Source organism: Humulus lupulus, chromosome X (genome assembly GCF_963169125.1).
Source record: "Humulus lupulus chromosome X, drHumLupu1.1, whole genome shotgun sequence".
NCBI lineage: Eukaryota > Viridiplantae > Streptophyta > Magnoliopsida > Rosales > Cannabaceae > Humulus > Humulus lupulus.
In genome coordinates, this window is record NC_084802.1 from 206,103,459 (window position 1) to 206,131,399 (window position 27,941).

Below are 27,941 nucleotides of genomic sequence, written 5' to 3' on the forward strand. Positions count from 1 at the left end.
CATTTTTCAATTCATTGTTATAGAACACTGTTGGAAAGGATTCCTAGATCTCGGTGGTTATCAACAAAATTCTAGGAGCTAACTCAGGGCTGCTGAAGCAGCCTTGGTTTTCTGTTCCTCCTCTAGTACCGATTTCTACTCACAAATATAATTAAATAGTTTTGAAATATACTTATTTTTCTCACGACATTTTGTTTTTTGTCTGGATGTTTAGTAATCAGTACCTAGACAAGAGAACGAATAGGAAAACAGTTGCAGTCAATATGTCCTCAGTCAATCCTAATTCCTGTCTACACATATATATATAAATATATTCTTTTATTTGCAAAAGTTGTAATATTTTCTGTAATTTTGGAGAATTAATATTTTTCTTATATTTCATTAACAGCCGAATAGGCATATAAATATTACAAAGGGTTTAACAACTCAGAGAAATAAAAGCCATAAAAATAGGAACTGTCTAACAATACTAACAATTAGTTCCTAGACTTAGGGTAACAACCTAAGACCGATTATACTAACCCAACTTTACACGATTTAATTCACTCCCCTCAAGTTGGCGTATAGATATCAAACATACCCAACTTGTTTACAAGAAAATCAAACGTTGGTTTAAAAAAGCCTTTTGTTAAGATATCAACAATATGATCTTCAGACTTTACAAATGGGATACAAATCACCCCTTCTTCCAAATTTTCTTTTATGAAGTGTCGATCAACTTCTAAATGCTTGGTTCTGTCATGTTGTACAAGATTGTGAGCAATACTTATTGCTGCCTTGTTGTCACAAAATAACTTCATAGGTAGACTAACTTGCAACTTCAGCTCCATAAGCACACATTTTATCCATAAAAGCTCACACACCCCGTTAGCCATAGCTCTATACTCAGTTTCAGCACTACTTGCAACAACATTTTGTTTTTTGCTTCTCCAAGTCACTAAATTGCCCCATAAAGTACAATACCCAAAAATCTGAAGTAGATTTTCTATCTGTGATAGAACCTGTCCAATCTGCATCCGTAAAAGTTTCAACACTCCTGCTAGTCTCTTTTCTGAAAAGAAGACCTTTCCCTGGACTACTCTTCAAATACCTCAGAATATGATATGCAGCTTCAAGGTGTTCTTTGTAAGGACGATGCATAAATTGACTCACCATACTCACAGCGAATGCAATATCAGGACGAGTGTGAGATAAATAGATAAGTTTTCCCACCAATTGTTGGTATTGTTGAACATCCACTAGTTTGCCTTGCTGAAATCACCAAGCTTTTTGTTCGGATCAATAGGGGTGTTTGCTGGGCAGCATTCACTCATTCCAGTATCTTGCAGCAGGTCAAGAATATATTTTCTCTGTGAAATAACAATCCCTTGTATAGACCGTGCTACTTCCATTGCCAAAAAATACTTCATCTCTCCTAGATCTTTGATTTCAAATTCTCTAGAGAGCTTATTTTTCATTGCCTCTAGTTCTTCTAGATTGTCTGCAGTGAGAATGATATCATCTACATAGACAATAAGGACTGCAATCTTTCCATTGTTTGAGTAACGAGTGAACAAAGTATGATCTAATTGTGCTTGAGTGTAGCCTTGTTTCTTCACTACTTGAGTGAACCTCTCAAACCAAGCTCGTGGTGATTGTTTCAACCCATAAAGTGCTTTTTCCGATCTACAAACTTTAGTTCCAAATTTGTGTTCAAAACCTGGTGGTGGAAGCATATACACCTTCTTCCAATCTCCCATTCAAAAAAACATTCTTCACATCGAACTGTCTTAGAGGCCAGTCTAAATTAGCTGCAATAGACAACAAAATTCGAGCAGTGTTAAGTTTAGCTACTGGAGCAAAAGTCTCGGTGTAATCAATACCATAGGTTTGTGTAAACCCCTTGGCCACCAATCGAGCTTTGCGTCTTTCTAGAGTTCCATCTCCATTGAATTTGGGTGTAAAAGCCCACTTGCAGCCGACTATTGGAGCACCCTTGGGAAGATCTTCAAGCCTCCATGTCTGATTTTTCTCAAGTGCATTCATCTCCTCAAGGACAACCTTCTTCCACTCCGGAACATGTAGAGCTTCCTGTATATGTTTTGGAATCGGAACATTCGAAATATTGGTGGTGAAAGTGACAAATGAGGATGAAAGTTTCGAGTTAGAAACAAAGAGAGACAAGGGGTATTCAGCACATGAGCGTTTCCCTTTTCGAATAGCTATTGGAAGATCAGACTTCAGAACTTGAAGGAATATGATTAGAAGAATTACCTGTTTCAGCTTCTAGTCGAGGTTCAGATTCTTCGCTTGGCAGGGATGCAGTAACTTCAGTTCTTAGACGAGGAAACTTTTGCGCATAAACACACCCAAACTTGTTTCTATTCTGATCATTACATTGATTTTCCTGCTGTACCATAGTGTCAACCTCACTGTTTTCTTGCTGTATAACAGTTTCAATTGCAACGGATTTTGTTTGACTTATTTCCTGAATTTTTTCCACACTAATCTCTTCAACCTGCCTATTTTCAGTTCCTAAATGATATTTTAAAAAATTCAGATCTAATGTAGGATCAGTAAAATGTAAAGAATAAAGCAGAGAGAATGTTTTGAATTGTATTTTCTTGTCATTTACGACCAAGACTATGAGAGCCCTTTTATAGGGACTGTACAGAGTAATTACAATAAATAAAAAGAATCAAGAAACCTATAAATAAGGAAACATATAAATACAATAAAAGTCTACAGCTGTCACACTAAAATCATACATTTGTGAATTGATTTGCTAGGTGTCAGCACTCCCCTCAAGCTTGAGTGTAAATGTTAATAAGTCCAAGCTTGTTTGTGAGGAAATCAAAAACTCGTTCAGAAAGTCACAGTATATCTGCCAATTGTTGATCAGAGTGCACATGTTTGATACTTATGATCCCTCCATCAATCTTTTCTTTGATAAAGTGACGATCCACTTCTACATGCTTGGTTCGGTCGTGATGAACAGGATTATGTGCTATACTGGTAGTGGACTTGTTGTCGCAGAATAGTTGGATAGGTGCTTTGTATTCTATCTTTAATTCTTCGAGCAGCCGTTTTAGCCAAATCACTTCTCATACCCCGTGGGCCATAGCTCTAAACTTTGCTTCTGCACTACTCCTTGCAACAACGGTTTGCTTTCCAAGTGACAAGATTACCCCATAGTAGGGTACAATATCCTGATGTGGATCTCCTATCATCAATCGATCCAGCCTAGTCAGCATCTGTAAAGACTTCCACCTTTCTTTCATTTGTCTTTTTGAAGTATAGCCCTTTTCCTGGAGTTTGTTTTAGATATCTCAAGATTCTATATACCGCATTGAGATGACCTTGACAAGGATTGTGCATGTATTGACTTACTAGATTTACAGCAAAAGCAATGTCTGGTCTAGTGTGAGATAAATAGATGAGCTTTCCTACTAGTTGCTGATATCTTCATTTGTCCACTGGATCACCTTCATGCATTTTAGTCTTGTCTCCAAGTTCAATTGGAGTTCCACTAGGCTTGCTACCGAGCATCCCAGTTTCTTTTAGGAGATCAAGAGTATATTTTCGTTGAGATACAGAAATGCCTTTTTTGCTTCTAGCAATTTCCATACCTAGAAAATATTTCAATGCCCCTAGATCTTTGACTTCAAACTCCTTTGCCATCATTTCTTTGATTCGAGTTATCTCCTCAGTATTACTTCAAGTGACAATAATATCATCAACATATATTATCAGGATAGTAATTTTACCTTTTTCTGAATGTTTAATGAACAAAGTATGGTCGGTTTGACCTTGTGTGTAGCCAAGATTTTTGACAACTTTTGAGAATCGATCAAACCAAGCTTGAGGAGATTGTTTTAGGCCATATAGTGACCTATTAAGCTTGCAAACAATTTTGGCATTAGAAATTTCTTCAAAGCATGGTGGTTGGCTCATGTAAACTTCTTCTGCAAGTTCTCCATTCAGAAAAGCATTTTTTACATCAAGTTGATGTGATTCCCAATCTAGATTTGCTGCAAGTGAGAGTAGGACCCTAATGGTATTGAGCTTGGCAACTGGAACAAAAGTCTCAGTGTAGTCAATCCTATAGGTCTGGGTGAATCCCTTTGCTACCAGCCATGCTTTGTACCGTTCAATAGAGCCATTAGCATTATACTTGACTGTGAACACCCATTTGCACCCCACAACACTCTTATCAAGAGGTAATTCCACTAAACTCCAGGTATCATTCTGTTTGAGTGCTTTTATTTCTTCCAGTACCGCTGCTTTCCACTCAGGAATTTTCAGAGCTTCTTCAATGTTTCTAGGAACAAACATATTTGACAAACTAGAAGTAAAAGCTTTAAATGAAGATGATAGTTTTGAATAAGATATAAATTTGGAGATGGGATGTTGAGTGCAAGACCTAGTACCTTTCCTCAATGCTATTGGAACATCTAAATCAAAATTAGTGTTTGATTGGGGATTACCTGACTCATTTGAAGGTGGAGGCTCTATCACCAGATTGATTTCTTGATTGTGCTGAGGATTCATGATTGGATTACTGCTTTGAGATTTATGTCTCCTTGAATATTATAAAATGGTGAGGAGAAGAAAATGGTTTCTTTTCTGTGTATTTTTACAAACTAGAACTTAGGCTTATATACAGATTTACACATTAAACTATCTTTAATACAACATAAATACAATAAAGGAGAATTCCTATAGACTTTAGGAAACGGAAACATCCTTCTGTAACGTATTGACATTATTTTCTGACTGTTAACACTCCCCCTCAAGCTGGACCATAGATGTAATGCCCCAAATTTCCTAATAAGGTTTAGGACCTTGATTAGGAGGCCGGGAGGACCATAATCGATTTATTATGGTATTTAATGATTATATGCATGCTTATGTGAATTATATTATTATATGATGGTGAATGCATGCATATGGGCTTATATTTTAATTGCAAGGGCATTTTGGTAATTTGGTCGTTGGGGGCGTGATTGTGTAATTTTATGCATATGGGTGAATTATAGTTTTACCACATTATATGTGGATTGGTTCGAGTCATTCGGCATGAGACGATCATGAGATGCAAGTTTTCGGTCTAGTCATAACGGGATTAAGTTCGAGGCTCGGGGTGAGTCTCGAGGTCATTTTGATGATTAGAACATTACCGGGAATTAAAGGGTAATGGGGTATGATTTATTGGCATTTGAGAATGTTGAGATTAGCGAGAATTGGAGAGCGTTAATTATAATTAACGGTATAGGTTGGAAATGACGAATTTACCCTTGGGAGTGTTTAGAAGCTTTTAAATTGGCCTAGGGGCAATATGGTCTTTTGACCTTAAGGATTTATATGACTTGAAGGCTGTAGAAAATACAGAACAAAAACAGGGTTTCTCTTCCTCTTCCCCGTACATCTCTTCTTTGGTGTTCTTGAGCTCAAGGTGGGATATTAAGCTAAGGAACTTGAAGGCTGAGGTTGTGGACTTAGTTCAGCTGTTGAGGAAGGTTCAAAGCTGGTTTTGAGGTGAGTTTTAGTCTTGAATTCAGGTGGTGCTCTGTTTTTCTCTTTAGTTTTTCAGTTTTTGATTTCTTGATGGAAGTGTGGATTTGAAGAGGTTTTGATTGATGATAAGTTTGGGTTTTGATGAGGGTGAGTTATGGGTGATGTTTGGAGGTTTAAATGAGTGTTTGGAAGAGGTTTTGAGTTGGTTTGAAGGGCTGGTTTGAGAGGAAAAACACAGGGGAAAAGTTGAGTTCGTGTGATGAGTTATGGCTGGTCTGGGCTGAGCGCCGCGGCACAGCTGTGGAGCGCCGCGACCCTTGGCGTCTGGCAGGGAGGCCCTCTCTGTCTGGAGGGTGCGCCGCGGCGCAGCAGGGGAGGGCCGCGACCCTTTAGGTCATTTTGGCCAGAATAGTTTTTTTAGCTTGGGGATTCAAGCCTAAGGTCTCGGGGTTGAACCTAGTACCCGGTTGGGTAGTGTTTGAGGTCCTGTAGGTTAGGTTTTGGTTTGGGAACCTTTTATTATTCATTTTATTGATGAAATCCCACAATTGTTTATGACCAGGTGACCGTTAAAGGACCAAAGGACTGATCGTTCTCAAAGGTCGTTTCTTTTATGAATTCTCGCTCGAACCCAAGGTAAGAAAACTGCACCCCATATGTGACATGCATGGTTGTGATTGATGCATGTTGGATGTTGAATGTGAACATTGATAGCATAATGAATGCTTGGAAATCTTGCCCATTTGCATATGGTTATTATTGAGGCATGCTGGGTGATTAAGTGTGATGCATGTGATGCACGAGAAACATGTGATTAGGGCATGCCATGAATGATGAATATGAGAATGGCTAGAGCTTGAGTCTCTGTGTTTGTGCACGATTATAATTATGCTAGCAACTGTTTAGTAAGCATGCTGAATGCCCTGTTCTTGGACATATGATACACATTGATAGCATTGCTTACTTGTGCATGGTATTGACTAATTAGTCAGGTTTGGCAAAGGTGCTAGTATCAACTGTGAAGCTGTGACTCACTAGTCAGGTTCGGCAGTGGTATTGGGCACTGGTCACATCGTGCTGACTCACTAGTCATGACAACCCTAGTGTGTTTAGTGCAAGCTATGTCGATTGGACCTAATCGACCTTCTGCATTGAATGACTCAAAGAGCATTAATGCAGGACCGACCTCAAGTTCGATGAATATAAACAAGCGTTTATCTAGCCAAAGGCTAGTCATTTAGAGCCAGGGCCAGCGATCCCCGTGACTGTTAGGTCACATGGCTATGGGTATCGGCCCCTTAGTGACATGCTTGTCAGTCACTCATTTGATAAGAGCCATTGCGGGAAAGCCTAGGTAACAGTGTTGTTACACGGCTATGGGCACTGGGCCCCTAGTGACTTGATTGTCAGTCACTCAGTATGGTTTACCAGGACCTCAAAGTGATATTCACTCATCTGATCAGAGCTATGAGCTCTGTATGATCATTTTGATCATCATATGCATGGCTTTGGGCACTGAGGCCCCAGTGACTTGCTTGTTGGTTACTCAGCATGGTTTACCAGAACCTGTTGAAGGTTAGAGGCTTACCCAACAGCTAGCCTTCCATTTGAATTAGTGACTTGCTTGTCAGTCACTCAGTATGGTTTACCAGAACCTGTTGAAGGTTAGAGGCTTACCCAACAGCCACCCTTCCACTTGAATTAGTGACTTGCTTGTCGGTCACTCAGTATGGTTTACCAGAACCTCAAGTGTTGCGACACTCATCTGATTAGGACTGACTTGATAGTCCTCCAATCAGAAGGCCAGGACTTCTTGTCCTGGATACCCCAGCATTTGTTTGAATTCATTTGCATGCTGAATAGAGCTGTGAGTGCTAGGCATGCCAGATATGATTTGATATCATGATATGACTGTTTATGAGCATATGAGTTTTCTTGCTGGGCTTCGCCTCACGGGTGCTTTGTGATGCAATTAAAGGCAAAAGGAAGCTGGACCATCCTTGAGTTGGAGAGCTTAGGCGATGACGTGTACATATGCAGCTGCTCGACCAATACTTGGGCGAGGTTTGAAAGTGGAACTAGGGCTGAACCCTGTTTTGCCGCTTAGAACGGCCTGTTGTAAACACTTTCTTGTAATAAACTCTGAAATTATATTTTTGGGATCCCAATGTATACAGTAAACGTTCTAGTGAAACGTTATATCCTAACCAAAGTTTTTAACCCCTAAACCGCTAATCATGCTTAGTTACACGTTTATGGCCAAACGACTCGATTAGCGAGTTTAGCACTGTTTGCAATGTGCACTGTAGCGGTCCCTGGAGTTGAGGCGTTACAATAGATATTGATGAGTCCAAGCTTGTTTACTAGGAACTCAAATACTCGCTCGGATAACCCCTTTGTGAGAATATCAGCCAACTGTTGATCCGTATGAACATATTTGATGTTGACAATTCCCCCATCAATCTTCTCTTTAATAAAGTGACGATCTACTTCCACGTGTTTAGTTCTGTCATGATGTATAGGGTTGCGTGCAATACTGATGGTAGATTGATTATCACAATAAAGCTGAATGGGAGCATCATTCAATCTTTAGTTCTCTTAACAGACGTCTGATCCATATCGCTTCACATATTCTGTGGGCCATGGCTCTATACTCTGCTTCTTGTAACCACTGTTTGCTTTTTACTTCGCCATGTTACCACATTGCCCCATACAATTGTACAATATCCAGATGTAGATTTCCTATCATCAACTGACCCAGCCCAGTCTGCATCTGTGAATACTTCAACTTTTCTTTGAGGAGTCTTTTTGAAGAAAAGACCTTTTCCTGGTGTTTGCTTTAAATACCTTAGAATTCTATATACTGCATTAAGATGTCCTTGACATGGATCATGCATGTATTGACTGACCAGACTTACTGCAAAGGCAATATCTGGTCTGGTATGAGAGAGGTAGATAAGCTTTCCTACTAGTTGCTGGTACCTTTCTTTGTCAACTGGGTTTCCTTCAAACATTTTCCTCTTGTCTCCGAGCTTGATTGGAGTTTTGCTAGGTTTACTGCCTAGCATTCCTGTCTCATTCAAGAGATCAAGAGTGTATTTTCTTTGAGAAACAGAAATTCCCTTTTTGCTTCTAGCAAATTCCATTCCCAGAAAATATCTGAGTTCACCGAGATCCTTGACTTCGAACTCCTTTGCCAACATTTCTTTAATCTGAATCACCTCTTCAGTATGGTTTCCAGTGACAATGATATCATCAACATATACAATCAGAACTGACATTTTCCCTCTTTCTGAGTGTTTGATGAAGAGAGTATGGTCAGTCTGACCTTGTATGTATCCAAGTCCCTTGATAACTTTCAAGAATCGATTGAACCATGCTCGAGGAGATTGTTTTAGACCGTAGAGCGATTTGTTTAGTTTGCAAACTTTGGTTGTATTGGGAGATTCTTCAAAACCCGGAGGCTGACTCATGTGCACTTCTTCTTCCAGCTCACCATTTAAGAATGCATTTTTTACATCAAGTTGATGTAATTCCCAATTTAAGTTGACTGCAAGCGAGAGCAATACTCTGATGGTATTGAGTTTGGCAACCGGAGCGAATGTTTCAGTATAGTCAATTCTGTAGGTTTGAGTAAAAGCCTTGGCAACTAACCGAGCTTTGTACCTCTCAATAGATCCATTTGCATTATATTTGACTGTGAACACCCACTTGCACCCTATTACTTTCGTATCTGGTGGTAACTCCACTAATCGCCAAGTACCATTCTGCTCAAGTGCTTTCATCTCTTCGAGAACTGCTGTCTTCCATTGAGGAGTACCAAGTGCTTCATTGATATTTCTGGGAATCACAACATCTGATAAACTAGTGGTAAAAGCTTTAAATGGAGATGATAATTTTGCATAAGAGATGAATTTTGAAATAGGGTGTTGGGTGCAAGATCTACTTCCTTTTCTTAAAGCAATAGGAATATCTAGATCTGATTGAGTGTTTGAGGGTAGAGTACCTGAATCTTTTAACTGAGGAGGTTCTATCACTGGATCGGCCTCTTGACTGTGATGAGAATTCGTCACTTGTTTATTTCTTTCTCTTCTGGTATACACCCGAATTTCTTTCTGCATGTTTTGATTTTGAGAGTCATGAGAAGGTGGAAGATTTTCTAGTTCGGGAATGATTTCATTCACTGGAGGAAAGGACACGTCTAGGGGTAATTCTAAACCCCACGACCACTGAGCTTCTTGCTCGTGATGAATATGCTCCCCCTGAAGCGGAGTGGGAGTGAAGTATGGAGTATTTTCGAAAAAAGTTACATCGCGGGAGATGTAGATTTTCTTGGTGAGGGGACAGTAATAGCGATAGCCTTTCTGTGTAGGAGAATATCCTAGGAAAACTGTTTTTATGGCTTTAGGATCAAGTTTACTCCGGTGTTGGGAGTGCACATGGACAAAGGTGGTGCACCCAAAGACTTTTACTGGCAGAGTATTTGTGGAAATGTGAGGATAAAGAAACTGAAGAATAGAATATGGTGTCTTAAATTGAAGAGGCCGACTTGGAAGGCGATTGATTAGATAAGTAGCAGTGAGTACAGCATCGCCCCAAAGATATTTTGGAACATTCATGTTGAACATGATAGCACGGGCTACCTCTAAGAGGTGACGATTTTTCCTTTCGGCTACTCCATTCTGCTGCGGAGTATCTACACACGAGCTCTGGTGAACAATCCCATTTTGTAGAAGATAGGGACCAAGAGTGGTATTGAAGTATTCAGTACCGTTATCGATACGAAGTGTCCGAATAGATGTCTGGTACTGTGTTTGGATCATTTTGTGGAAGTTTTGGAATACCTGACATGTTTTGGATTTGTGCCTAAGAAGGTACACCTAAGTAATTCGTGTATGGTCATCAATGAATGTAATAAACCAACGTTTACCAGAAGAAGTCGTGACCTTGGATGGTCCCCATATGTCACTATGAATAAGAGAGAAAGGACTAGAGGGTGTATACAGTTTGTGAGGAAATGAAACACGAGTATGTTTAGCAAGTTGGCAAATATCACATTGAAAATCCGCAACATTTTTATTTAAAAACAAAGAAGGAAACAAATGTCTTAAATATAACAAACTTGGATGTCCAAGTCGACAATGCCACAACATAATTTTTTGAGAAGTTGCATCAAAAGATGAATTAGAAATAGAACTTGAAGTTAAACAGTGTAGGTAAGGCAACTCTTTGTTCGGGTGTTGAAAGAAATAAAGGCCGTCACGAATCCTAGCACTGCCAATCGTCCTCCCCGATGATAGATCCTGAAATTGACAAGAATCAGACATAAATTTAGCAAGACAATGATTATCAGAGGTTAATTTTTGAATAGAGATTAAGTTGCATTTTAAGGAAGGAACAAAGAGAACTGATTTAAGAAATAAATTAGTAGACAATTTTATGGTGCCAATGCCTACAATAGGTGAGTGAGTACCATCTGCAATCTTAACACTAGAGGCAGTAGAGCAGGGACTATAAGAATCAAACAAATGAAGTAAACCTGTCATGTGATCAGTCGCCCCTGAATTGATGATCCATGGTGTATGGGAAGCGGAAGAGAAACTACCAGAGTGTGCAACAGAAGTACGATGAGACTCGGGACCAGATTTGGGTTTTATGGAGGATTGACCAAGGAGTGTGTATAAATGTTCGAGTTGTTCCTTACTGAATGAAAGGGCAGTAGTACCACTATGAGTAGTGCTATTCTCAGACTGGGTTTGGTAGGCCTTTCTGTCATTTTGGCGACGGGGAGTCCAATTTGGTGGTTTGCCATGAATTTCCCAACAAGTGGAGCGAGTGTGACCATGACGTTGACAGTGATCACACCAAGGTCGATCACCCTTGTGATTAGGTCAAGGATCAGGATTTGATCTGCCAAACGGTGGTGGACCAGATTTTGAGACAAGAGCTGAACTCTCTACGGGCGATAATTCTTGAGTAGTGAGCATGACGCGACGACGTGCTTCTTCACGTCTGACCTCAGAGAAAGCTTCTTCAGTGTCAGGAAATGGAGAACGACTCACCAAACGACCCCGAACTTCATCAAGATTACTGTTCAACCCAGTAAGAAATTCAAAGACCCGCTCTTTTTCTAATTGTTGGCGCTGAAGAGTGGTGCAGGTAGCACACAAAGGAGTGGTATCCAGATACAAATTGAGTTCCTGCCACAGGTCTTGTAAGTCTGAAAAATATTGGGTAACAGTGTGATTACCTTGCTTGATTTCTTTGAGTTTGGTACGAATTTCAAAAATCTGAGAGGCATTCCCAAGATCAGAGTACATATTTTTTGCAGCATCCCATACTTCCTTAGCAGTTTAAAAAAATAAATACCTACGACTGAATTCTCAACCTACCATACCTTGTAGGTTGAGTCAGTCAATGGAGGGGCAGGAAGGTCACCAGTGAGATATCCGAGTTTTCCACGTCCACAAATGACTAACTTTACTGACTGTGCCCACTGTAAATAGTTTCTACCATCAAGTTTATGGGTTGTAATGTGGAGAGAGCTGGTATCATGACTATAAATGGAGCCAAAGGACTGACTTTGGGCTGGATTTGAGTTAGGCCCACTAGTTTGAGAAGAGATTTCATCACTGCTTGACATGATGACACGTGGCTAGGGTTGGCTGACAAGTGGGGATGTATCAAATAAAAAATTGTTTTATGGCAGGGAAATGTGAGAGGATAAGGAAGGGTTGGCTGAATACGAATTTTATATCTCATACAATGAAGTCAGGAACACTCGGCTTTCCTGGTTATCGAACCTTTTCTTTGGAAGAGCTCGAGGAGGGTTGGACAGAGATTGCCCCTAGAGTTGCAGACCGCCTGGAGTGCCGGAGATGTTGTTGAAGATGACGTCGGAAGTTGCAGAAGCCGCCTGGAGTGCCGGAGATGTCGCCGAAGATGACGCCGGGAGCCGATCAGAGAGAATAGAAAAAAAAAAAAAAAAAAAAAGAACCTTACGGCTCTGATACCATATAAAATGGTGAGGAGAAGAAAATGGTTTCTTTTCTGTGTATTTTTACCAACTAGAACTTAGGCTTATATACAGATTTACACATTAAACTATCTTTAATACAACATAAATACAATAAAGGAGAATTCCTATAGACTTTAGGAAACGGAAACATCCTTCTGTAACGTATTGACATTATTTTCTGACTGTTAACAAATATACACGCAACTCTGGTTGTTGTTGTAGTTGTTGTGGAGGATTTGTTTCTGCTTTGATACTAGGATTATGATCACGAGTGTGAGTAGAAGGAGCAGACAGATTATTTGGAAGAGATGAAACAATGGTAGGTTGACTTGTAGGCATAGGATTATGATCATGTGTGAGTAGAAGTAGGAGCAGACATATTATTTGGAAGAGATGAAACAATGATAGGTTGACTTGTAGGCATAGGTTGACTTATAGGCAGCTCTAGCCCCCATGACTACTGAGCTTCTTGCTTTTGATGACTATTGTTCTCCCCCTGAAGCGAGGTGGGAGAGAAATATGGAGTGTTTTAAAAAAAAGTAACATTACTAGTGTAACGCCCCAACTCCAGGGACCGCTACAGTGCACATTGCAAACAGTGCTAAACTCGCTAATCGAGCCATTTGGCCATAAACGTGTAACTAAGTATTTTAGGGGTTAAAAACTTTGGTTAAGGATATAACGTTTCACTAGAACGTTTACTGTATACATTGGGATCCCAAAAATATAATTTCAAAGTTTATTACAAGAAAGTGTTTACAACAAGCCGTTCTAAGCGGCAAAACAGGGTTCAGCCCTAGTTCCACTTTCAAACCTCGCCCAAGTATTGGTCGAGCAGCTGCATATGTACACGTCATCACCTAAGCTCTCCAACTCAAGGATGGCCCAGCTTCCTTTTGCCTTTACCTGCACCACAAAGCACCCGTGAGCCGAAGCCCAGCAAGAAAACTCATATGCTCATAAACAGTCATATCATGTTATCAAATCATATCTGGCATGCCTAGCACTCATAGCTCTATTCAGCATGCAAATGAATTCAAACAGATGCTGGGGTATCCAGGACAAGAAGTCCTGGCCTTCTGATTGGAGGACTATCAAGTCAGTCCTAATCAGATGAGTGTCGCAACACTTGAGGTTCTGATAAACCATACTGAGTGACCGACAAGCGAGTCACTAATTCAAGTGGAAGGGTGGCTGTTGGGTAAGCCTCTAACCTTCAACAGGTTCTGGTAAACCATGCTGAGTGACCAACAAGCAAGTCACTGGGGCCTCAGTGCCCAAAGCCATGCATATGATGATCATACAGAGCTCATAGCTCTGATCAGATGAGTGAATATCACTTTGAGGTCCTGGTAAACCATACTGAGTGACTGACAACCAAGTCGCTAGGGGCCCAGTGCCCATAGCCTTGTAACAACACCGTTACCTAGGCTTTCCCGCAATGACTCTTATCAAATGAGTGACTGACAAGCATGTCACTAAGGGGCCGGTACCCATAGCCATGTGACCTAACAGTCACGGGGCTCGCTGGCCCTGGCTCTAAATGACTAGCCTTTGGCTAGATAAACGCTTGTTTATATTCATCGAACTTGAGGTCGGTCCTGCATTAATGCTCTTTGAGTCATTCAATGCAGAAGGTCGATTAGGTCCAATCGGCATAGCTTGCACTAAACACACTAGGGTTGTCATGACTAGTGAGTTAGCACGATGTGACCAGTGCCCAGTACCACTGCCGAACCTGACTAATGAGTCACAGCTTCACAGTTGATACTAACACCTTTGCCAATTCTGACTAATGAGTCAGCCCTGTGTGACCAGTGCCCAGTACCACTGCTGAACCTGACTAATGAGTCACAGCTTCACAGTTGATACTAGCACCTTTGCCAAACCTGACTAATTAGCCAGTACCATGCACAAGTAAGCAATGCTATCAGTGTGTATCATATGCCAATTATCCAATAACAGGGCATTCAACATGCTTACTATACAGTTGCTAGCATAATTATGATCATGCACAAACACAGAGACTCAAGCTCTGACCAATCCCATATTCATCATTCATGGCATGCCCTAATCACATGTTTCTCGTGCATCGCACTTAATCACCCAGCACGCCTCAACAATAATCATATGCAAGTGGGCAAGATTGCCAAGCATTCATTATGCTATCCATGTTTACATTTAAACATCCAACATGCATCAATCATAGTCATGCATGTCACATATGGGGTGCAGTTTTCTTACCTTGGGTTCGAGCAAGAATTAATAAAAGAAACGACCTTTGAGAACGATCAATCCTTTGGTCCTTTAACGGTCACTTGGTCATAACCAATTATGGGATTCCATCAATAAAATGAATAATAAAAGGTTCCCAAACCAAAATCCAGCCTCCGAGACATCAAACACTACCCAACTGGGCACTAGGTTCAACCCCGAGGCCTTAGGCTTGCATCCTCGAGCCAAAAAGCCACTAAGGGCCGCGGCCCTCCTTGGCCATGCCGCGGCCCGCCCCTCAAACAGAGGCGCCCAAACTCAGCATCCCCCAAGGGCCGCGGCTCCCCCTGGCCATGCCGCGGCGCAACCTCCAATTCAGCCAAAACCCCTGTTTTTCTTCCCTTGCGTTTTCTCTTGGAACCAACCCTTCAAACCCAGTTTAAACACCACCCAAACCTCCAATAAAATCCCTAAACTTGTTCTATATCACACCCTTAGCAAACCCCAATTAAAACTTCCAACAATCCTCCATAAAAACACAAGCTGAAATCTAAAGCTCAAAAACAGAGCACACCATTAAATTCATAACTGGAACTTACCTCAAATACGATTTTGAATCCCCTTTAATGCCTGAAACAAGTTCCCTAACTCCCACCTTTAATCTCCTAGCTCAACTCCTCAAGATGGCTCTCAAAATTCAAAGAAAGGATGAAGGAAGAAGCTTGTACGGGAGAGAAAGAGAAGTGATAAGGATAGGCTATGTTTTAGTTCTGTTTTTCCACAGTCTTCTAAACCCCAAAGCTGATATAAATCCTTAAGGTCAAAAGACCATAATGCCCCTAGGCCAATTTAAAAGCTTCTAAACACTCCCAAGGGTAAATTCGTCATTTCCAACCTATACCGCTAATTATAATTAACGCTCTCCAATTCCCGCTAATCTCAACATTCTCAGATGCCAATAAATCATACCCCATCACCTTTTAATTCCCGGTAATGTTCTAATCATCAAAATGACCCCGAGACTCACCCCGAGCTCGAACCAAATCTCGTTATGACTAGACCGACAACTTGCATCTCATGATCGTCTTATGTCGAATGGCTCGAACCAATCCACATATAATGTGGTAAAATTATAATTCACCCATATGCATAAAATTACACAATCACGCCCCCAACGGCCAAATTACCAAAATGCCCTTGCAATTAAAATATGAGCCCATATGCATGCATTCACCATCATATAATAATATAATTCACATAAACATGCATATAATCATTAAATACCATAATAAATCAATTATGGCCCTCCCGGCCTCCTAATCAAGGTCCTAAACCTTATTAGGAAATTTGGGGCATTACAACTAGAAACAAATGTTTTTTTAGTGAGTGGACAATAGCATTTATAGCCTTTTTAAATTGAAGAATATCCAAGGAAAATAGTCTTAATGGCTCTCGGATCAAGCTTGCGACGACCTTGTGAATGAACATGTACAAAGGCTGTGCAACCAAATGTCTTGACAGGAAGAGTGTTTGTGGAAATGTGAGGATAGGAAGTTTGAAAAATGGAATAAGGTGTTTTGAACTGTAGTGGCCGACTAGGGAGACGATTGATGAGATAGGTAGCAGTGAGAATGGCATCTCCCCAAAGATATTTAGGGACATGCATAGTAAACATAAGTGCTCGAGCTACTTCTAAGAGATGGTGATTTTTTCGTTCGGCCACACCGTTCTGTTGAGGTATATCAACACAAGAGCTTTGATGGATAATACCATGCTTGACTAGGTAAGGACTTAGAGAGGTATTAAAGTATTACGTGCCATTATCTGTTATTAGAACACAAATGGATGCTTGATATTGAGTTTGGACCATTTGGTGAAAGTTTTGAAAAACTTGATGTGTCAGATTTATGTCGAAGTAGATAAACCCAAGTGATGCGAGTATGATCATCAATAAAAGTTATAAACCATCGTTAACCTTGAGAAGTAGTGATTTTTTAAGGGCCCCAAACATCACTGTGAACTAGTGAGAAAGGAGTGGATAGTGTATAAGATTTTTGGGGAAATGAAGCCCGTGTGTGTTTAGTAAGTTGACATACATCACAATGAAGAAAATCAGAATTTTTATTGATAAATAAAGAAGGAAACAAAAATCTTAAATATGAAAAACTTGGATGCCCAAGTCTATAGTGCCATAACATAATTTTGCTAGAAAAATCAGAATTAGAAACAAGGCCAGATACACTCGGTTGGTGTGTTATTTGAGGCTGATTTTGGAAAAAGTAAAGTCCATCATGAAGCCTAGCACTACCAATCATCCTCCCCGATGATAGTTCCTGAAATTGACACGAGTTTGAGAGAAATTTAGTAACACAACGATTATCAGCAGTTAACTTGCTAACAGATATAAGATTACAAGTTAAAGTTAAGGACGGGACATAGAGGACTGATTTAAGAGTAAGATCAGGTGACAAGCGGATATTACCAATACCAACAATTGAAGACAAAGTACCATTAGCAATTTTCACGCTAGAATTATTAGAACAGGGAAGATATGAATCAAATAAATGATATAAATCTGTCATGTGATCGGAGGCACCTGAATCGATAATCCAAGGTGTTGAAGAAATTTTTAGAGAAGTCAAAGCAGAATAAAAATTACCAGAGTGTGCTATATTGAACACGAGGCCATATTAGGTGCTGAAGTAGGAGCCAGAGAAGACTGATTCAGAAGTTTATACAACTGTTCAACTTGTTCCTTACTAAATGTCGGTGGAGTAGTGGCTGTGGACTCTCAGTGCCCAGGTTGACTCTCAGATGCAGATAACAAGTTACATATTACAACCAAATATTTCTGGGAATATTAAATTGAGCCAAGGAGAAGCATATCTACCACATGACAAGGGTAGTGGGTCTACTCCTAATAGATTGGCATCGAGCCAGTCTACACTTCCAGGTGGTGGTGTCAATAGTGAAGTTGCTTTGAGATATGTTTCTCGGTTTTTCAATGCACAACCTACTACTTCAAGGACCCGATTCCCTCAACCCTCAAGTAAGAAGTAATCAGTGCTTGATTTGTTTCTGTGCAATGCTCTATTGTGTTGCTTGATAGTAAAGTCTAAATGTCAAATTCCTTTCCAACTGTTGGATTTAAAACATGAACTTTTCATTGGGAGCTTAGTGACAAGCTCCGAACCCTTCCGAGGTTAGGGAGTGCAGCACTTTACTAGTCCGTGGGCAAAGTCAGCCTTTGGGAGTTATTAAGAACAACATATATAAGGAGTGTAGCAACCAACGAAAAGAACAAGGCAATAAGGTACACAAAGAATCCGTGCTTTGTATAGATAAAAATGATGTTTACAAGTGCATAGAAATGTAAAAGGCAGTTGCCTATACAAGTGAGGGGATCATCACTTATATAGGCAACTAAAGTATACCCTAAGCCGACAAGTGGCAAGCTACCCACCCTTCATCCCCTAAAATATCTAGAGAATGCACATGGGCATGTCTCATCACATGTAAGGCCAGCCCATTAGGGAGGAAGTCCTCCATGCTAAGTTATCCATTAAGGAGGAAGTCTTCCATGCTAAGTTACCCATAACCGCCCAAGACCCATTGGATCACCCATGGGCCGCGCGGCCCATCTGTCAGCCATCCTCGCCAGCGCGCCTAGGCCTCTAGGCGCGGACACGTCGATGGTCAGCCGAGGAGGTGCCTGCTGGAAGGGGCACCAGGCGTCCGTGTGCCCCATGTGCGCATCCGTCCGTGCGCCTCATGCGCGCATCCGTCCGTGCGCGTCTGTGCGTCAGATGCACGGGACGTAGCATTAGTCTTACTTCAAAGTTAGCAAGGGTTCTCTAAATTCCTGCTGTCTGACTTTTGTATTTTTAAGTTGTGGTTGAAATTGGATGTCTAAACCCCTGTCATGAAAAATAGCATGACTATGACTCATGTTCTTAATATATAATAATTAATCTATTATAAACGTGGAAATGATGTCTTTTTAAATTAAAAAACTAAAATTAAAAGTTCTTTAAACTAATTTTATGATTTTAATATTAATAATCAAGAAAAGAAATTAAAATATAGCAAACTAATGATCTAGGGTGGATTTACTCATTACATTTTGGGTAAGACTGGAACTTTGATAGTCTGAGAAGATTGCGTTTACCATTTTTTTTTTTTGTGTTGTTTATTGATAGGAATTTACCTATCTGTCGGCCTTTCCAAACAAGAAAACAGCACACAGAACAACAATAAAATGCAGAAATAGAATGAATAAACTTCTGTTTGTATTGATACCCAGGAATTCGAGAGCCTGGCCTCTCCTAACAGAAAATACCACTCAATTCCAGCCTAAATAACATTGATTCTTACAAGCTATTTATATCGTTACCCACTTACTTATTGTGCACCCTAACCCACTCAATAACAGCTCACTTAACTAACTGAAATTGGCAAAAAATCCCCTGGACAGCAACTACCCCTAAGCTTCTTTCCCTTTGTCCCTCCTAGCATATACAAAAGTAATAGGATGCCTATCACTACCGCCGGCCACAAGTTTCACCTTGTCCTCAAGGTGAAAGTCTGGAAACTGTTCTTGAATTATCCGAAAATCCTCCCAAGTTGCTTCGCATTCCAGCATGTCTTTCCATTTGATTAACGCTTGAGGGGCAGCTTTTTGTGTGCCTGGCCGAAATTCCAACACCCTTTCAGGTGTCAAAATCCACTCCAATTCTGCTGTTAACTCAGGCGGTAGTTGGGATGGCTGCTGGTTGTGTCCCAAGGCCCCTTTTAACAGCGAAACATGAAACACAGGGTGTATTGTGGCACCTGGTGGCAGCTGAAGACGATAAGCCGCTGTTCCAATGCGTTCCAGGATAGGAAAAGGCCCAAAATAGCGCTGAGACAGCTTCTCGTTGGTGCGTTTAGCGACTGTTTTCTGCCTGTAAGGCCTCAATCTCAAGTACACTAAATCCCCTACTTTAAACTGCACGTCCCTCCTCTTTTTGTCAGCCTGCGATTTCATCCTCTGTTGAGCTCGCTGAAGGTTCAGTTTTAATAACTCCAGAATTTTATCCCTTTCCTGGAGTGTTTGCTCCACTGCTGACACTTTAGTGCTGGCTGCCTCAAAACGTATAAGTGGTGGAGGGTCCCTGTGATATAATGCACGAAACGGGGTCATTCCAGCGGCTGAATGAAATGAAGTGTTGTACCAATATTCTGCCCAATGCACCCATTTTGCCCACTGGGTTGGTTTAGCACTAACAAAACAGCGCAAATAAGTCTCCAAACAGCGGTTTACCACTTCTGTTTGCCCATCAGATTGAGGGTGATAGGCTGTACTCTTCTTCAAACTTGTGCCTTGAAGTCGAAACAGCTCCTTCCAAAATAAACTCAGGAAAATCTTGTCGCGGTCTGAAACAATCGAACGTGGTACACCATGGAGCTTGACAACATCCCTCACAAAGCTGGCTGCCACAGTACTAGCTGTATATGGGTGGCGAAGGGGTATAAAATGAGCATATTTACTCAAACGGTCTACTACCACAAATATCGAGTCAAACCCATTAGATCTCGGCAGCCCCTCTATGAAATCCATTGAAATGTCGTCCCACACTTGGTCTGGAATGGGTAAAGGCTGGAGCAAACCCGCCGGAGATTGAGCCAAATACTTGTTCTGCTGGCAAATTGCACATTCCGCCACAAACGTCTGTACATCTCCTCGCATTCCTTGCCAAAACAAGTCCGCTGCCACCCTTTGAAACGTCTTAAACACCCCTGAATGTCCCCCCATTTTACTGCTGTGATATTCCTGTAATAGGAGTGGAATGAAAGGGGATGAAGATGGGATGACTAACCGCCCCTTATATTTCAAACAATCTTGCACCAAGGTGTAACCTGCCACTTGCTGCCCTTCCTTCAGCTTTTTTATTATTGTGGACAGATTTGGATCAGTTCTAATATGGGCTTGAAGGTCCGGAATCGAGATGACATTTGGGACTGAAATGGCAGCAAAAAACGGCTCACAAGGTAAGCGGGACAGTGCATCCGCTGCCTTGTTTTCCAAACCCGGTCTGAACTGAATATCGAAGTCATATCCCAGCAACTTCGTAAGCCATTTTTGGTGTTCTAAAGCCACCAACCTTTGTTCCAATAAGTACTTTAAACTTCGTTGATCTGTCCGCACCAAAAACTTGCGTCCCAACAAGTACGGTCTCCATTTTTGGACTGCCAAAACAATTGCCATGAGTTCCCGTTCATAAATGGATTTCATGCGAGCTCTTGGAGACAATGCTTGGCTGAAATAGGCTATGGGGCGTCCATTCTGCATCAAAACAGCCCCTAAACCAACCCCCGACGCATCAGCTTCAAGTACAAAAGGAGCTGAAAAATTTGGCAGCGCCAAAACCGGCACCGTACACATAGCTCTTTTGAGGTGATTAAAAGCCGAATCTGCCTCCTGTGTCCAGCCAAAAGAATCTTTGCGCAGCTGGTCTGTAAGTGGCTTTGCTATACTCCCATACCCTTGAACAAACTTCCGATAATAGCCGGTGAGTCCCAAGAAACTCCGTAACTCCTTAATAGACTTCGGTGTTGGCCAAGACTCCATAACAGCCAGCTTACTTGGGTCGGCAGCCACTCCCCTAGCCGAAATCACATGGCCCAAGTACTCCACCTGCCCTTGTGCAAACCTACACTTCTTCCTATTAGCAAAAAGCTTGTGTTCTTGAAGGCGTTCCAACACCAACTGTAAGTGAGTAAGATGGTCCTCCAAAGTCGAGCTATAGATGAGAATATCGTCAAAGAACACTAGCACAAACTTTCTCAAAAAATCGCGGAACACCTCGTTCATGAGTGCTTGAAAAGTAGCTGGGGCGTTGGTTAATCCAAAAGGCATTACTAAAAATTCATAATGCCCCTCATGTGTTCGAAAGGCCGTCTTCTCAATATCCCTTCTCCTAACCCGAATTTGATGATAGCCGGACTTCAAATCGAGCTTGGAGAACACTTGAGCCCCATGAAGCTCATCCAACAGCTCATCTATGACTGGAATCGGGAACTTATCCGCCACGGTCTCCCTATTTAATGCCCTATAATCAACACAGAAGCGCCAACTCCCATCTTTCTTCTTAACCAACAAAACGGGGCTCGAAAATGGGCTGTTACTTTGCTGAATTATTCCTGCAGTGAGCATTTCTGTAACTAGTCTCTCAATCTCATCTTTTTGAACTTGAGCATAACGATATGGCCTAACGGACACCGGGCCCGCCCCTTCCTTAAGAATAATAGCGTGTTCCCTAGCTCGAACAGGTGGTAAACCTTCTGGCATGTGAAACACAGGCTGGAATTCCTCCAAAACTGATGCTACTGCCTGCGGAACAGCCTGTTGCTCGCCCAAACTCTCCGTGGACAGCGTCCCCAACTGAATCCAAAACCCTTCAGCCTCACCTTCCACAGACAGAATCATTGCTTTGAGTGAAATAGGCGATTTGCACAGACTTGGATCGCCTTGTAGTGTAATCCAAGACCCTCCCAACTCGAATTTCATCACCATGGACCGCCAATTAACCTGCATGTTCCCCAGCGTTTCCAACCACTTAATACCCAAAATCACATCTGCTCCACCCAGCTCTAACGGCAAAAAATCAGTGACAACCCGCAACGCTCCTAAATCCAACTCAACATTGGCACAAATGCCCTCTGTGCGGACCTTTCCTCCCGTTCCCAAAAGCACTCCATAACAAGTAGTGGCTGTGATTGGCAAGCCCACTGCTGCCACTATCTCCGTTGACACAAAGTTATGTGTCGCACCGCTGTCTATCAACACCGTTACCGACCGATTAGCAATCTGCCCGGCCAATTTCATAGTGTGCGCGGACGAAATTCCCACCAAGGAATTCAGTGAGAGGGTGGCCAATGTTTCCTCAGATTCGCAATGATCATCTGTGTCTGGGGACAGGGGCGGCGACTCTTCTGCTGGCAGCGCATCCTCCTCATCAGCAAATAACAGAACTTGTAAAAATTTCTGATCACATTCATGTCCACGATGAAACTTTTTATCACAGCGAAAACATACCCCGCGAGCCTTCTTGTCTTGGTACTCAGATTCAGTTAATCGGCGAAAAGGAGGAGGTTTTGATGGCTGAACTGTGTGGCTGCGTATGGTGGCTGCGGACTGGGAAGACGATGAAGGTGGAGGAGACGTTACAGCTTGTTTCACGGTAAGTGATTGGTAAGGGCTTCTGTTTGGGGTAATTGGGCTTAGGGTTGGCTTAGTGAAATTTGACCTGATGGGCTGGCCCGTTTGCATAAGCTGGTGTCCCTCTTCAATCCGTTGGGCCGTATCCATGATATTGGCCAGGCCCACCGGCTGAAGGATATGCAAAGCCGCTTTGATATTCTCCTGAAGTCCACGAACGAAGCTCCCCTCCAGAACGTGATCTGGAACATCGGGAACCCTGGACGCAAGCATCTCCCATCGTAACCTGTACTCCTTCACCGTGGATGTCTGCGTGATCGACAAGAGCTCCTCCGAAACCGACCCCACTGGCGACGACCGGAATCGGAGAAGAAGCTGCTGCTTCAGATGCGCCCACGACGAAATCGGCCGCCTCTGGTTCTCCCACTGGAACCACGTCAAAGCATCCCCATCCAATCCGATAATTGCTGTTTCCAGCATCTGTGATTCTGTCAGATGCATGAGCAAGAAATAGCGCTCCATTCGATACACCCAACCGTCTGGATTTTCCCCTGAGAAAAGTGGCAGCTCCATCCGGGGTGGCCGAAAATCCTGACCGAAGTTCTGTGCAACTCCCCACGGCTCCGATGACTGATGCGCTTGCTCCGGTTGACCACTCGACTGTTCTCCGGTCGTAGGCGGCACAGGAGAAAAAATTGGTGCCCTCAGTTGTGGTGATTGAGCTCCAGACCGAAGCTCCTTCGCCGAAACGGGCTTCTGACCACCCGCCTCTCCACTCGCAGATCCCCCTCCGGACTTCCCCGATGCTTGCAACAACTGGGCGAGATGGACCATCAAGAGGTCCATCTTCTTCTCCATCGCAGGCAACCTCAGAACTTCAGATTTCATCGACTCCAGCTCCCGAGGAAGGTGCTGGAATTCCACTCTCAGATCCTCCAATTCCTTCCGAAATTCCGACTGCATCAGCTCCATCTTCTCTTCCATCACTTCACTCTGCAAATCCTTCTTCGGCCCCATGGAGATCGGTGCTCTGATACCAATTTGATAGGAATTTACCTATCTGTTGGCCTTTCCAAACAAGAAAACAGCACACAGAACAACAATAAAATGCAGAAATAGAATGAATAAACTTCTGTTTGTATTGATACCCAGGAATTCGAGAGCCTGGCCTCTCCTAACAGAAAATACCACTCAATTCCAGCCTAAATAACATTGATTCTTACAAGCTATTTATATCGTTACCCACTTACTTATTGTGCACCCTAACCCACTCAATAACAGCTCACTTAACTAACTGAAATTGGCAAAAAATCCCCTGGACAGCAACTACCCCTGAGCTTCTTTCCCTTTGTCCCTCCTAGCATATACAAAAGTAATAGGATGCCTATCATTTATTCAACAATTATTTCTTAATTATATTTTAGTTTCGATTCAGTAATTAATAAATTTTAACTTTAAATTTATCTTTTATTCAAATTATAGTTACTTTTATGTTAATAAGAAATTAATTATTGTTTATTAATGATGTTTTTTGTCAGTTCATATGTTTTTACCTAAATCATATGACACAGGAATAGAAATAGAAATAAAATTTTAAAAAAAAAACTGGAAAATACTAATATTTTGCAATAAATAATTCATGTACCATGTTTATATGATTGGGGTTGATATTTATTATTTTCTCTTTCCCCCATAAGAAATAATGTCTGAAATCCCTTTGCACATTGGCAGTTGATTCATCTGAAGTTGAGAAGAAGATGGAGCAAGTGGATTTCAAACCCAATGTAGATATTCGACATAGTGATTTGAAGCTTTTTCTCGGCCCTGAGTTGAGGATAGTATATCCTTTGATTCTTAATTTTGGTGTTAGTGGTGAACTTGAGTTAAATGGCCTAGCTCATCCTAAAAGGATACAACCTAAAGGCATCCTTACTTTTGAGAATGGTGATGTAAATTTGCTACGCAGGTCAATATCCAATGTTTTTTTATAGTGATCTTGGATATCATTTTTTTTCCCTTTTTTAGAGTTAAGGTTCCAGTCATTGTTAAATCTCTCTTTTTGTTCCTTTATTTATTGGCTTTTTCATGTCAAATTCAGGTGAGACTTAAGCAAGAGCATCTGAATAATGCAAAATTTGAGCCCGAGAATGGACTAGATTCGATGCTCGATCTGATTTTGGTAGGATCTGAGTGGCAATTCAGGATTCAAAGTCGAACCAGCAGTTGGCAGGATAAACTGGTGGTGACTTCTACTCGGTCTGTTGAGCAGGATTCCCATTCACCCACTGAGGTAAGATTTACTCTCCAGTGTCAATTTTAGATTTTCATCATTCATGAAATAATCTGTCCCATTGGTAATTGAGCTGTATACTTTAGTGCAGGAAAGTAAAAAATTGGAGACAGTTTCATTTTAAAATTAATTACGGGGTAAAAGTGGCAGAAGTGATCTTTAAGAATCCTGCCTGCTGAGATTTATATAGATTGCAGCACATAAAATATTTTTAGGTAGCATTTATTCATCGATAATAATCAAGACAGTTTTAATATACCAGAAGAGGGTAATAAGACCTATTGAATTTGGAGCAGGATCAAGTACTTAATTTGTGCATTGGCAAAGATGGAATTAGATAACATTTTATGACTTGAGTGATAACCAACTAACAGATTCTGTTAAAGTTGTTGGTTAATAGAATTAGTTTTCTGTTTAGTTTCTGTTAGTTGTATGAAAACCAATTGTATATAAACAGTGAAATCAATACAATGAATAATCAAGCTTCCTAAGCTTTTTCAGAAACTCTCTCAATCTCTGTTCTCTTTGTTTTTCTCTTCTTCTTTGTTCACATTGTTTCATGGTATCAGAGCCAGGTTGACTAGCGTCCATGGCTTCTTCCGGCGACCACTCGTCTCCGGTAGGCATTACCGATCCTGCTTCCTCTCAAGCTCAATCCTCTGCTCCATTACACAACTGGAATCCTTTCTCTAATTCTCTTTCCTCATCTCTTACCACGAAACTCGATCGCTCTAACTTTCTTGTTTGGAAATCTCAAGTCGTACCTACTGTCATTGGTCACGAACTTGACGAAATTCTGTTCAGCAATGTTGCTCCTCCATCGACACTTCTCAATGGCGCCATCAATCCTGCTTTTACACAGTGGCGACGTAAAGATCAACTTCTTCTTTCTTGGCTCAAATCGTCCATGTCTGAAGGGATTCTTGGTACTGTGGCGAATTATACTACATCCTACTCTGTTTGGAATGCTTTGGAACAGAAGTTTTCCAGTCAATCCAAGGCTCGATTGCTTCAACTTAAAAGTCAGCTGTCGAATCTTCAGAAAGGTAGTGTGTCCATCTCTGACTATGTGGATAAAATTAAGTCTCTTTGTGATGCTTTAGCCATTGCTGGACATCCGATTACTGATCTTGACATGATCTTGCATCTCTTAAATGGTCTTGGACCTGAGTTTGATCTCGTGGTTTATGGAATCACATCTCGGAGTGACACCTTATCCCTGGAAGAAATTCAAGCTTTGTTGATGGCTCATGAATCTCGACTTGAAAGACACAATTCGATGATGGATCTTACTGCCAAGATGAGTGCAAATCTTACTATTGGATCCAAGAATGGTTACTATCGTCCTTATCAAGGCTCTGGCAGAGGCCAAACTCAAGAAAGCTCATCAAGATTCCCTCCCAGGCACTATCCCCGACCTCCTCACTCCAATCGACCTTTGTGTCAAGTTTGTATGAGATTTGGTCACACAGCTCCCACATGTCACTATCGTTTTGACAGGAATTGGGTCACTCCTAAAACTCCTTCCGCTCAACCCCAAGCTAATCTTACTGAACATACCCTTGACTATGATCCGCAGGCTTTTATTGCTCAGTCTGTGCCTGATTTTGGTGATGATTCAAGCTGGTATGTTGATACAGGAGCTACCAATCACATTGCCTGCAATTTGGACAATCTTGATTCCTCAGTTCCTTACTCTGGTCAGGAAACTGTTGCTGTAGGGAATGGTAAGAAATTAGTTATTTCCCACATTGGTAAATCAACTTTATCTTCCCATTCGTCTCATCCCTTGCATTTAAATTCGATTTTACAAGTGCCTGCTATTACTAAAAACTTAGTCAGTGTGTCTAAACTTACTGAAGATAATGATGTTTTCTTAGAATTTCACAAGTCTTGTTGTTTTGTTAAGGACAAGCAATCGGGGGAAGTACTACTTAAAGGGAAGTTAAAAGGTGGCCTCTATCGACTTGGAGATGACCAATCAAGTCTGTCAAATACTGCTTTACAATGTCACTTGACTACTAGTCAATGTTGTGATTCTGAATGTACTTCTAGTTCTTCTCATCAGTGTTGTACTTCTAGTGTCAGTTTCTGTCATAAGAATTGTAATTCCAATTTGTCAACTTGTATACACAATTCTATCAATAAAACTTCTGATTCTTTCAACACTGATGCATCATCTCCAAATGTTTTTCTTACAAACTTATCCTCTGATCTTAATCTATGGCACAATAAACTTGGTCACCCTGCACCTGCCACATTAAGTAAAATCTTACAAACTGCTAATATTCCTCACAATCTAAAAAATTTACAGTTCTGTAGAGCTTGTCAGCAGGGTAAAAGTCATAGACTTCCCTTTCCATTGTCTCAATCTAGGGCTAGCCAACCCCTTGAACTTATACACACTGACTTGTGGGGTCCCTCTCATATTCCATCTAAAGATAATTTCAAGTATTATATTATCTTTGTGGATGACTACAGCAGGTTTTCTTGGATATACCATTTAACTCTTAAATCACAAGCTTTTGCTACCTTTATTAGGTTCAAAAGTTTAGTGGAAAAGCAATTCAACTTGCCTATAAAAGCAATTCAAGCTGATGGTGGGGGAGAATATAGGTCTTTTGAGAGGTTTTTAAGTGATCAAGGCATACTGTTTCAGCATCCTTGTCCTCATACTCATGCTCAAAATGGAAGAGTAGAGAGGAAACACAGACATGTAACTG